The sequence below is a fragment of the Nansenia antarctica genome (genome assembly GCF_963989245.1).
Source record: "Nansenia antarctica genome assembly, chromosome: 2".
NCBI lineage: Eukaryota > Metazoa > Chordata > Actinopteri > Argentiniformes > Microstomatidae > Nansenia > Nansenia antarctica.
This window is the reverse complement of record NC_137675.1, coordinates 32,432,894-32,444,968: the sequence shown is the minus strand read 5'-3', so window position 1 is coordinate 32,444,968 and position 12,075 is coordinate 32,432,894.

Below are 12,075 nucleotides of genomic sequence, written 5' to 3'. Positions count from 1 at the left end.
GATTGGGTGAGTAATCCCCACTGCTGCCTAGTTAACTAGAACACTAGTTTACATTGTTAGCAGGCTCACAAAACAAGATTAGCTTGCAAGCCAACTTCAATTGAACATGTTCTAGTGTGTCTACTGTGTCTTTGAGTGTGTCGTTTGGTTTTCAACAACGTTGACATTTATTTATATTTATGTTCATTTTTCTGAATAAAAGTCATTTGGATGTTTGTATCGGTTGCCGACTTGTTCCCCCTTTTCTCCAGCTGCCGTCACAAACGACCCAGCTCTCTTCTGTGTGGGACCTCCTTTCTTTTCCCTCTCTAACTCCTGTATTATTTGTGTGCGTGCGTGTGTGTTTTTTAATAAAAGTTGTTTTCCTACTACTCAAACAATGGTGTTTCTTACATTTCCATTACATGTTTGGCATTTAGCAGACGCCTTATTCCAAAGCGACTTACAATCAATACATTTGACTAAGCAAGTGAATCATCAATCCACCAGTCGTAGCAGGAAGAGTAATCTAGCTCAGGCCAGGGGCCATCGGCAGTCTCTGTGATAGAAGGAAAATAAAAAAAAGAATAAAAAAAAGACTATGTATAGACTGGAGAAACAGAGAAACTGTACAGGGGGGCAGTAGAAGTCTTGGGGGACACAGTAAAGGGGAAAAGCGGGTGTCTCAGGAGTCGCAGTACTGGGGGTAGTAGATGTCTCAGGAGGAGCAGTTAAGGTGTTAACCTGAAGAGATCATGACTGTTTAAATGTTGGAGAGAGGGAGTGTCGAAGTTCTCGATCTTGACCTTTTCCTACCAAAAGTCCACCCGTCCGTCATTGATCAAAAGTCCTCTTGTTTGTCCATCAAACCGTTCAACTCAATTCAATACTCGTCCCTACCCACCCTGCCCAAACAAACATCTGTCTACTGCGACGTGAGTCGTGTTTTAATCTGAGAGACGGTCGTGTCAGTGTGATGTGTGTGTCGGGTTGACCACCCGTCCATCTGGTTGGCCACAGGTGACTGCCAGGTGGGGCGTATTGTCTTTGAATAAGGAACCACAGTGTGGGTCATGTTGTCTGTGTTGTCGAGCCTCATTGAGGGGTCCTCTGTGGCTCAGGTGGTAGAGCGTGGCGCTAACAAGGCTTGGGTTGAGGGTTTGATTCCCGCTGGGACCATGTATACTGAAATGTATGCACTTATTGCAATGTAAGTTGCTTTGGATAAAAGCATCAGCTAAATGGCCTATATTATTATTATTATTATTATATTCATTGAGGTATTACTACTTCTCTTCTCACTCTGGTGTATTAGTATGAGCTGTTGGATTTATGAATTTGGGATGTGTGTGTTGTGGTTGAGAGAGTTAAGACATAGTGTCCTGCTCCACCCTGCCTCATTCTAGACACTGTGATTCAACATACATGTGGATTCTTATTAAATGTTGTTGGAATTTTTTTTTCTCATAAAAGGTTTTGGTTTGGTAATAATAATAATAATAATAATAACTTTTATTTGTATAGCACTTTTCCTGCAAACGTTGCAGCTCAAAGTGCTCCAATCATTATATAATCATCATTTAATTATTTAGTCATTTAAATGCAATATTAAAAATATGTTTTTTTTGTCTTGACTTGAACATACAGTTAGGTCTGTAAATATTTGGACAGTGACACAATTTCCATAATTTTGGCTCTGTACGTTTTGAACATTTGTACATTTGAAATGAAACAATCGAGATGGAATTGAAGTGCAGACTTTCAGCTTTAATTCAAGGGGTTGAACAAAAATATTGTATGAAACGTTTAGGAATTGCAGCCATTTTTAAACACAGTCCCCTATTTTCAGGAGCTCAAAAGTAATTGTACAAATTAACATAACCATAAATAAAATGTTCATTTTTAATACTTTGTCGAGAATCCTTTGCAGGCAATGACTGCATGAAGTCTGGAACCCAAGGACATCACCAAATGCTGGGTTTCCTCCTTTGTGATGCTTTGCCATGCCTTTACTGCAGCAGTCTTCAGTTGTTGTTTATTCGTGGGTCTTTCTCCCTTATGTTTTGTCTTCAGCAAGTGAAATGCATGCTCGATCAGGTTGAGATCAGGTGATTGACTCTGGCCATTGCAGAATATTCCACTTCTTTGCCTTAAAAAAAAGGTTGCTTACGCAGCCTAACAATGCTAACACCACAGCCTAACAATGCTAACCCAACAGCCTAACAATGTTCACCCCAACAGCCTAACAATGCTAACCCAACAGCCTAACAATGTTCTCAAGCAAAGTTCACGCTTGCTTGATTGCACTACTCTCCTCCTCTTTGTATCTTTCCCTCATCCACTTTTCTCTCTCAATCACTTCCTTTTCACCTCTTTCCTTCTCTCCCCCTCCATCTCTCTCTCTGTCAGTCTGTTTCACTCTCATTCTATGTCTTCATCGTGCTCTTTGTTTCTCCCTCTACCCTCCTTTCTCTCTCCATCCCTCCTCCCTCCCTCCATCACACACACATTCTCTCTCTCTCCCTCTCCCTCCTTTTCCCCACAGCAGACCTACTGTATATCATCTGTTTCACATTATTCTATTTTGGGGCGTGGCACTATTTTAAAGCTCAAATCTACATGCCCTTGAGAAAACTGAAATTCCAGCAAAAAATTGTTTTACCAAGGAGTTGTTAAAAAAATTGTTTGACAAGCGCAGTGAAAGGCCCACATTGAAGAACAGTTGGACCAAATGTTTAGCTTGTTGAGCTTAAATAGGCCAATCATTTTTACACCTAAGAAAGCGGCTTTAACCTGTTTGGTAATTGTACTATGTCTGTCAACAAAATGCAAAAGGTACAGTAGGTTATATCTCCATGGCATTGGCTTCATATGATGTAGGACAGTTGGGATGTTAGCTGACTTTTTTTTTTCTTAGCTTAACACTAGAACAGCCATGAGGGGTCATTTACCTGTGAGTAAAGAAAAAAATGTATATCTTTGCACTCGATCACATTTCAGGTTCCTCCTTTCCTGACTTTTCCTAGATATGTGCGTTCTACCACCCAGTATCCTTACATTTTCAAAATCAGGATAAGCTAATATAAAGCTATTTTGCTGTTTTTCTGTGTAGGAAGCAGGCTAATTTACAAGAGGCCAACTAGTTGTGTGTAAATAGCAGCTTGAGCATTGTAAATTTGACCCCCGAGGCGGCTCTTTTAGTAGGTAAAAAGGCACGGCTGTTCTAGTTTTAAAAGTCCTCCACAGCACTCCTAACAATGTTTTGGTTAAAACACTTTGTTAATTACACTACCCTAATTACACTATCACTACCCCCTCCTCTTTGTATCTCTTTCCCTCATCCCTATTTCTCTATCAATCACTTCCTTTTGTTATCTCTTTCCTTCTCCCCCCCTCCATCTCTCTCCCTGTCAGTCTGTTTCACTCTCCTTCTATGTCTTTCTCATGCTCTTTCTTTCTCCCTCCTCCCTCCTTTCTCTCTCCGTCCCTCCTCCCTCCCTCCATCACACACACATTCTCTCTCTCTCCCTCTCCCTCCTTTTTCCCACAGCAGACCTATATCATCCGTTTCACATTTGCAATTACATTTTAGTCATTTAGGAGACGCTATTACCCAGAGTGACTTACTGTACAATATGTATCTTTTTACTATGTTCCAATCCGGAGGAAAGAGCTACACATTCTAAAGTCCCTAAGGTCTCTATGGTACCAGGCCCAGTCCCTGTGGTGTCAGGGGCAATGAGACTCTCTCCCCGGCCCACTATTAGGGCTTTCACACCGCCAGGGGACCGTTCCCGTTCCCGTTCTGGAACCTCAGAGTCTGTCTGGAGAACCAGCCCGCGTTCACAACAGTATAACCAGACCCATCAGCATCATCAACGATGGGTGATGAAGGGGCGGGATAAACAAAAATGTCACAACAAGATAGCAGCTACTTCACTGGAAATTAGGATAATATCTTCTTCTACAGTATAGCTTTCTAAACATGTTCTCTTACGAGCTAGCTGCTCCGTTACTGGAATAGAAATGGCTTATGAAGTTCTCGTTCACGAGTGTGTGTGTGTGTGTGATTAGATTTAGATTAGATTATATTTTGTCTCCTTCCTTCTTGCTCGTCTTTGCCGCCTTGAATATGACACACCCAATGACGACATCATGGTTCTAGTTTTTGGTTCGCGCTGAGAACCACTATTTTCTGGTTCCAGGTGCGAAACAACTTAACTCAATCTCCTTGTTCTCCCTTATGTTCTTATTCTCAATATCACTCTCACTCCCTTATGGCGCTTTTCCATTGACCAGACTGGGACGGCACGCATTTGTATCTTACCCGTACCGTACTTTCAGAAACGCTTCTCCATTACACACAACAGACCTGGAGCAAGCCGGGACAGTAGGAAGAGTTAAGTGCCATAAGAGCACTTCACTTTAATAAGTGCCGCTATACAGCTCAACGGGGGGAAATGCGACAAGAATTATGTCAAAATGCAGCACTATCATGAACAGATCAGCCTTAAAACATGTAACGTTAGACAGGGAGCGATGTATTTCTACGGAAAGGCTGTGTGTAGCAGGTTACTTTCTGCTCTTTATTATTCTGCGTTGTGTTATGGTCTTTTTCATGAAGAAACACCAGTCAGCTGAGCAATGGATTTATTTCCTTTGACCTTTGACATAAACAAATGAGAAACAGTGTCAGATAAGTCCTCTCCACCATCCACACACAGCTCAGAGCAAAATACGTTCTCAAACAAATGTCACATCACTTTTTGATTGATTGATTGAAAACTTTATTAGAAGATTTGCAGAAGTAGGTACATGAAAGTACATATTACATACAAGGTCAACTAACAGGATAAAAACCCAAGAAAGCCACTGGCTTATTTCAATTGGGGTCCTTGATTCTCAATTCATCGTTACATGTAAGACCGACAAAAAACTAGTACTATCTACAAGATAATACAGACAAATAACTAGTACTATCTACTAGATAAACATACATCCAACATGGGAAGAACAGTACAACAAAACATAAGGTATGTACAGCGGGTAGGACAGGTGGGGACATACACCACAGGTGGGGGCGGGGGACAAAACACAAAGTATGTACAGTGGGTAGTTCGGGCAGGGGGACAGACATATAATATGTACAATGGGTAGTTCGGGCGGGGGGACAAAACAACAAGTATGTACAGTGTGTGGTCATGGTGGGGGGGGGGGGGGGGGGGGGGTACAAAAACACCAGTAGATTTAGGCGGGGGGGGGGGGGGCGACATAATAACATTGCGTTTGCTCAGAGTGTAGACCAGGTAGGGGGGTGAGGATTGGGGGATGGGGGGGGTTGTCCATTGTTCCACGGTTTCGGTAGAGAGTCTCCGGGTGGTGGGGGAGGGGGGGTCGTCGCCGGGTGGGGTCTCCAGTACTGTCTCCAGTATAGATACGAGCTTTGCCTGATTTCAGTCTTTTGAGATCTAAACCCAAATCCTGCGCTATGTTACCGACTAAAGAGCCTTTCGCCATTTCCTCGGGAATGGAGTAACTGACCTGCCCGTGCACTGAACTGAGAGAGAGGACCGAGATGAACAACAGTACTTGCCGTGTCATTGTTATGCCCGACATTTTCTCTGCGATGTCAAACAACAAAGACGCTATAATCCGTATATCAGTCGTTAATATCCTTTCAGTTTGCAGACAGAACAAAACACCAATGAAACATTAGTTTACAATCCACAACCCGAACAAAAAAATGTCCAGCTCCAAGTATCCATGCAGTGTTCTCGGTAACCCGGACTGTGCGATCTGCGTGCGTCTCTTTCTCTGTCTGTGGTAATCCCGACTCAGCCTCCCGGCGTCGGATTCGGCGGAACGAGGTCCCGATGTTATATAGGATAGGAAAGCTATTTATTTACAAAAAATGCTTTCTCAATAGAGTTTGGTATAGATAGCAGTTTTTAAGATTCTAGCGCTGTAGAGCTGCAGCAGCAAAAACCAACACTCGTCGTGACCCGGAAACGGAAGATGATGGGTACGATGATGGGTACGAACACTTTACCAGGCTGCCCTCGAAAAGGCGGTTCAGGACCCTGGCCGCAAGGACAAACAGACTGAAGAACAGCTTCTACCACAGGGCCGTCCAGGCCCTGAACACAGCAAAGACCTAGGTTCTGGGCCCTGGACAGTCTGGACGGATTGATGGCAGCTGCTGGACTGAAAAAATCAGGTGTAGTGCTGAGGCACAAACATGTACATTTCAAGCCTGCAAACTGCGACACTTTAAATAAATGTGGAATAATACTATTGTGCAATATGACAACCCTAGTCGTCTGTCTGTACAGTATTGTACAGTGGATAGTGTACATAGCCTTTATTTATGTAAACCAGCTCCTTCCCTTCTTGTGATTTTTTTTTCTAAAAGTTTTTTTTTTTTTTCCTTTCCTAACACCAGGGGAGCCACCCCTCCTAAATTTCGTTGTTTGGTACCTGTACTGTAACAATGACAATAAAGTCCATTCATTCATTCATTCATTCATTCATTCATTCATTCATATAGTAATCACACAACAACAATAAAGAATAACATACATCAAACGAGCATAAACAAATTAGAAACGGTGTCACATAAGTCCTCTCCACCATCCACACACTGCACAACAAACACAATAATGAACACCAACATACATCCAAATCGCCGTTACAACTGATACAATGCACATTCTCAAAACCAGCGCGCGCCTCCCCACTCACATTCACACGATAGCTAGCTAGCATACAACCCAACCAGTCTCACTCCTTAATCCCAATCAAAACAATATATATAGTTCCTCTACACAGCCTAGCAAACATACAAACATCCACATTATACTCGGTTACAGTGTGTGTCACAAAAACATTCAATCACAAAATCCCAAATAACTGATGATGAAAAGACCGTCTTACCAGCTCAGAGCAAAATACGTTCTGAAGCTGGACCATGCGTGACACCGTAATAACGCCCCCAAGTGAAACAAAAAGGTATGCCATTTAATTAACGAGGTAGGAACCAATAATCTCATTCTCATTTTGGGGAAATTCACAACACAAATAAAATAGCATAATAAATAATAGTATATGTAGACTTATATAATAGACAATATTGACTTGGCTACATACTTCCCCCTGAACTTCACCAAAATACCTCAACACTCAGCAGAGTACTCCCATACACTTGTTGCAACTAATAAATTACTCAATACTGAGAAAATGACCCACCAGGACTGTGAGGATACACTTGCTAAAGGGGTACCGTATATACCACCTCATATTCTATTAAGGGTAATTTCAATACATCTTATAGAAACGGGAGTATCTAATCTACTGCACTAATACAAACTCAAGCCCTAAATTAAACTATTCTAATGTACTAGCTTCCAAAGGCACTTGAGGCACAATTAACGAACTAGATCAGACTTCCTTTCTTCTGTGTCATGTTCTGAATCAATCTATTGACTGGCTTCACCAGTCTACCCACCCGTGTCCTTATTCTAGACACTGTACCGCCCATTGTGCCAAGGGGGTCATCATCATTGAGCATCCCATCCACCACATTTGGCCTCTGCTGACTTGCACTATCCTCTGGCTCGATGTCCTCAGTTCCTTCATTAATATCGTTGAAATCTGAGACTGAACTGTTGTGGGATTCTGAGAGGGAACTGCTGTGGGACCCTGAGAGGGGACTGTCATGGGGCTCTGAGAGGAGACTGCCATGGGGTTCTATGAGGGGACTGTCATGGGACCCTGAAGGTAGACTGAGGGCAGGACTCTTCAACACCCACTCAGTTGTCCGATCCTCTGACACTCTTGTGTTCAGCTCCACTGCCTCACTGCTTGTCTCAACCCGACCAGATTCACTTGACTCAGCGAACGATGACTCTCTATCCTGGGCCTCCCTCTCCAGAGGTAGGAAGTTTGCCCACAGAAGAAGGTTGCGATGCACAACTTTTTCATACCCACTACTGGTGTTCTTGATACGGTAGGTATGACACTGTGGGTCTCTTGCAACCACCACATATGGAATCGACTCCCACCTATCCACCAACTTCTTGCTTCCTCTTTCGCCCTTGTTGGCCAGCAGGACTTGATCTCCCTCAACGATGTCATGGCCTTTAGTCTTCCTGTTGTACACCTCAGCCTGGTGTTTCTGGCTGGCGACAGCATGGGCCTGGGCAGATGACAAAGCCTCTCTTAGCTCCTCTCTCAGTTTAAGGACGTACTTGTCATAGTCAGCAATATCACAGTCTCTCTCCACATTGTGGAACATCACGTCGACTGGTATTTTGGGTATCCTTCCATACATCAAATAGAATGGAGCAAAGCCTGTCGACTCATGGGCAGTGCAGTTATAAGCGAAGGTCAGTGTCTGCAACATCTGGGGCCACTTCTGTTTCTGCCTTGGGGGTAGTGCCCTGATCATTCCTCCCAGTGTCCGATTGAAGCGTTCCACAGCACCATTGCCCATGGGATGATATGCCGTTGTCCGAGACTTTTTCACTCCCGCAATCAGCAGCAACTCGCGAATCAGCTGACTCTCAAAATTGGCTCCTTGGTCGGAGTGGATTCTCTCCGGGAAGCCATAGACACAGAAGTATCGGTCCCAGAGCTGGCGAGCGACTTGCTTTGCTGATTGGTTGTGACATGGAAAAGCATGGGCCATCTTAGTGAAGTGATCAGTAATGACCAGTACATCCACACCTTTTCCATTTGGAACTTCAGCTGTCCAGAAATCAATATGGACCAACTCAAGAGGGCTTGTTGTCTTTATGCTTTCGAGGGGGGCTCGACCCTCAGGTTCAGGTGTCTTACTCGCTACGCAGCGTTTGCAGGACCTGACGTACTCTTGGACATCCCGCTCCATGTCGATCCAGAAGAACCTCTGTTTTGCCAAGTACAAAGTCCTGTGCTGCCCTTGGTGTCCGGCCTCGTCATGGATGCCTTGCAGGGCTTGCTCGACTAGGACTGCAGCGATGACATACTGGCAGCGCGTCTTCCCGGTCATAGGGCAGGGTGCGAAATAAGGGGGAGCTCGGGGAGCTACAGCTAGTGGTGACATGAGCTCCCCTGGAAACATGGTTTGTGAAATTTTGGGGGAGCTCTAAAATATTCCAAATTGCGATGGATTTATTCCAAGTTGTGACGGATTTTACCTGGTGTAATATGATTTGTAGAGGCATACAATCTATTTTGATGTTGGTATTAGGTATATAAATGATATATAATAGCCTATATAGCCTACATATAGGCCTTTATTGGCTACAACTATGCGAAGGTAACAGAGCGGGGTGCACTGACGCTGAACCCCTCATAGTGATAAGTAGGTGGACATGGTGCGTGCTGCTGAAATAGCCGACATGCGGTGTGTGGTTTGAAAAAAGTAACGCCAGCTCAGTAAATAATTCAAACTTAATGTTTACTTATAGGCTATGTGAATGTGACTGCACCACACATGTGAACAGTAACAAAGCAAATGCAGTTTAATTTTATGAAAAACATTGACGCTGAATCCGCTTAGCCTATATGCTCCTGAAACGACAGAGCAAACACGCTACATTACCAGGGATAATAATTACAATGAGCCATTCATTAAAAATAGAAAAAATAATATTAGGCTATTAAATCTCACTTAATGAGAAAACTGGCATCTCCCATCGGTCACTATTTGTTGGCTATCTGGTGATATGGACGTCTTTGAGTGTCTAGAAAAGCGCTATAAGTCTAATGTATTATTATTATTTATTATTATTATGGACGTCACTTTAATCCGGCAGTTCTCAAGGTTTTTATGCACCAATCGATTCCTCTAGTCAGTGCGTCTTTATCACATTCATTGACGAAAAGGACGACTCGCATGTATAGGTGGAAGGGAACATTCATTGTGAGCACGGAAAATGTGAGTCTCACAACGGCTTTGCATTGATGAAACCAGGTAGGATGAACGCATAGTTCACTGTCCATTCCTAAATGCCCTGTTTCCACCGTCAACTTTCCTCTTTAGACCTTTGGAGAGTGACATGATGTTTCTCTTGCTAGCAGGTTAAATGTTTAGCTAACTTCACCCGGCACGCAAACAACCAATCCAATAATAATGTGACCTTGTAAGTCTGGGAGGAGGGGGGAATAATTATCACAATAAAACTATGTTAAATAATTATTAGAATAAGTTAGGCTGCGCTACATCGTCAGTCCACACATTTATTATTCAAAAATATGGAAAAGGGTGAAACTACGTTTCAACGTTGTTGAGAATCACAACACAAACTTGCTAGTCAAGCCAAAATACTGCAACGTAATGGATTGGACTGCTACCTAAATAACTACAACACTACTTTACATTGTTAGCAGGCTCATAAAACAAGCCGTGTTAGTTGACTAGCGATGTGTCATTGATTTTCGACAACGCGGAAATGTATTCACATTTTTCGAAAGAAAAGTCAAAGCATTAGAACGTAGAACGGAACATCGCACGCGCGCTTTGCGCACGGAAAGCCACCGGCCCCGATTTGGCCAGAAATTTTTTTTCCGTCAGGAGATTTTTTGGGGGGTTGCTTTAATCCCTGGGCTCCCCCGCACACCGTGATTTAATTCGCACACTGTCAGAGGGTCTTTCACTACTCTGTACAGGATACCGTCTAACATTTTCAGCTTGTCCCACTGTTTTAGAGTTCTCTGGACTCTGAGAGATTCCGTGACTCGCTCTCTCCTAGATGGTCTTCTGCCCCGTGTCACATAGTGAATGACTCTAGCTAATACAGAGTCTTCTTGTTGCTTGTCCTGGAGCTCTTTAAGGGAGAATACAGGTAGCACGCTTTGGCCCGGTGGAGTGAGCTTTTGTACAACCAGGAGATCGCTCTTCCCTTCGATCCCTTCTCCCACTCCATCTGGCCATCCATGACTGCTGTTACCTCTTCACTGGTCATGGAGCGACAGCCCACTTCAGTCTTGCACTGTTTCACTTCCTGACAGTTCGTACTCAGTCGGAAGATGTCCTGGATGGGTTCATCCTGTATCTGCTGTGCCCCCTCGAGTAAGACTCCATACGGCTCCGCCATGAGTCTCTCGCTGACCCGTGCCTTGATGAATGGCTGCCTACTCAGGGCGTCTGCGACAATGTTCTTACTGCCGGGGATGTACTGGATGCTGAAGTTATAAGGCGCCAGCTTCGACACCCACCTCTGCTCACAAGCGTCAAGCTTTGGCTTTGTGAGGATGTAGGTTAGCGGGTTATTGTCTGTCCAGACAGTAAAGGAGTGTCCCTTCAGCCAATGACTAAATTTGTCGCATACAGACCATTTCAGGGCGAGGAACTCCAGACGATGGGCTGGGTACGTTGTTTGTGCACGAGTCAGGGATTTGCTTGCAAAGGCTATGGGGCGTGCTTTTTTTCCTCCCTCAGGTACTTGAGAAAGAACCGCGCCCGGTCCATCCAAGGACGCATCTGTTGAGAGAACGAACGGCCGACTGAAGTCAGGATGAGCTAGTACTACAGAGTTCAGCAGGGCGTCTTGCAGCTGGTTGAATGCGTTACTCTGCTCTTGAGCCCAATCATCCGGTTTCAGCTTCCTGAAATGTGCAGCACGTCTAACATTGGCCTTTCCCTTTTCAGCGGCAGTCAATGAGAACAGAGGCTTTGCCATACTGGAGCAATTTAGTATAAACCTCCAGGGCTCGACATTAAGACTTGTCCGCTTGTCCGGGACAAGTACATTTTATGTTTGGACAAGTGGACTTCCTCCTGCGATGGACAAGTCAAAACAAAAAAACAAATCAATATGTATTAATATCTGCAAACATTAATTCCTCCTTCCGATCTGAATAGTAAAAAAAATAGCAAGCAAAGCGATGCCGCGCCTCATTCCGGCTATTTCAGTCTCTCGTAGTTCGTTATCGTCATAGTTCGTAAATTTGCTCAGAGCGCCAGAGCGCACACTGCGTTCAACGTCATAAAGAGACCAAGTAATTTGATTGGACAAAAGGCATTCCATGAGTGCTGATCAGATTCCAGAGCGAGTTTACGAACGCAGCCATAGTGTTGTGGGTCTCCTGTCACTAGTGCCATTCACGTGAACA